Source organism: Octodon degus, unplaced genomic scaffold (genome assembly GCF_000260255.1).
Source record: "Octodon degus isolate 3935 unplaced genomic scaffold, OctDeg1.0 scaffold00258, whole genome shotgun sequence".
NCBI classification, from domain to species: Eukaryota; Metazoa; Chordata; class Mammalia; order Rodentia; family Octodontidae; genus Octodon; species Octodon degus.
This window is the reverse complement of record NW_004524834.1, coordinates 320,590-321,967: the sequence shown is the minus strand read 5'-3', so window position 1 is coordinate 321,967 and position 1,378 is coordinate 320,590. Positions and strand designations below refer to the sequence as shown.

Here is a 1,378-nt window from a genome sequence, read left to right as displayed (position 1 = left end):
CTGCTGTCCTCTTCATCATCATCAGATACATCGTTTAAAGGAGACTTCAGCGACTGGCTGTAGGAGTCCGACCGGGCGGGCTGGCATGCCGCCATGTCCACAGTGGAAAGCAGGTCATAGCAGAACTCACAAATCTGCACAGGCTTAGAGAACTGGCTGGGTAGAAGAAATCTCTTTTCAGAACAGGGCCCACATACAACAAAGCCACATTTGTGGCAATGATGGTGACGATTAACAGGTGTGAATTTTACTTTCTGACAGTGCATATACACACAGTGGCCTCCGAGTCAGGAACCCAGACAGCAGCATGCTCATTAACAGGTGTCTTCCCACTTTTGGAGAGTAAATCAGTGACACATTTATTTATATGATTCATCCATTCTGATTTCTCAGTGGCAGCGGCAGCATAGACTGCAAACGATTTGGTCGGTGTCTTAATAAGCCATCCATTCCTTAAATCACCTCATCTTTGATGGAATCAATAGTAACATTTTCCAAAGGAATAATATGTTGTTTGTTGTATTTTTTTTTCTGGATGACAGTATTGCCATACACAAGAATATCATTAAATAAGAAAAACTGCCTTGCTTTAGGCTTCTTTCTGCACAATTTAGTCAAGACTCCTTCTCCAATAAGAACTCGTCCAGGTATAGTAAAGGGCTGACCAGCTGCTCCAAAACAATTTTCCACTATACCTATACGTCTAGTGTTTGCTTCACTGTTGGCTAATTGGTCCACCATCTTTTGCTAATAGCCTGGCCTGGCGCGGGCAGCGGCGGTGGCGCCGAAGGTCCGACTGCTCCTCTCGCGGACGCCGGGTGCAGGCTCAGCCCGTCCGCCACCCCGGCCTCGCAAGGTGTGTGCGGCCCGCGGCCCCGCGCAGCCGGCGGGATCTGGAAGCAGCGGGCTGGTCTCTGGTTTCTTTTGTTATTTATTTCCAGCTTTATTGTGGTCAGATAATATGCATGTGATAATGTCTGTTCTTGCATATACTTAAGCATGACCTATGGACTAGTATGTAGTCTATATTAGAAAATGACCCATGTACAGCTAATAAAATGTGTATTCAGCTGTGGTTGGTTGGAACACTCTGCATATCTCAACTAAGTCAATTTGTTCCAGGTTCTGGTTCAGTTCTCCACCTTCTTTGCTAATTTTTTGTCTGCTTGACCTACCTTTTTGGGATAAGGGGGTGTTAAAGTCTCTTGTTAAGATTGTGGTATTGGATATTAGATTTTTCATGTCCATTAAGATTTGTCGTATATAGTTGGATGATCCCATGTTTGGTACATACATATTTATGAGTGTTACCTCTTCTTCTTGAATTCCTTATTTCATTTGATCATTCTTGGTTTGAAGTTAAGACTATCTGAGAACA

General features: G+C 43.9%; 1 pseudogene; it reads right to left on the bottom strand.

Moving 5' to 3' along the window:
- LOC101568659 overlaps window positions 1-906 on the bottom strand; it is a 4,553-nt pseudogene extending 3,647 nt beyond the window's left edge.
- Between the last annotated feature and the right edge of the window lie 472 nt (window positions 907-1,378).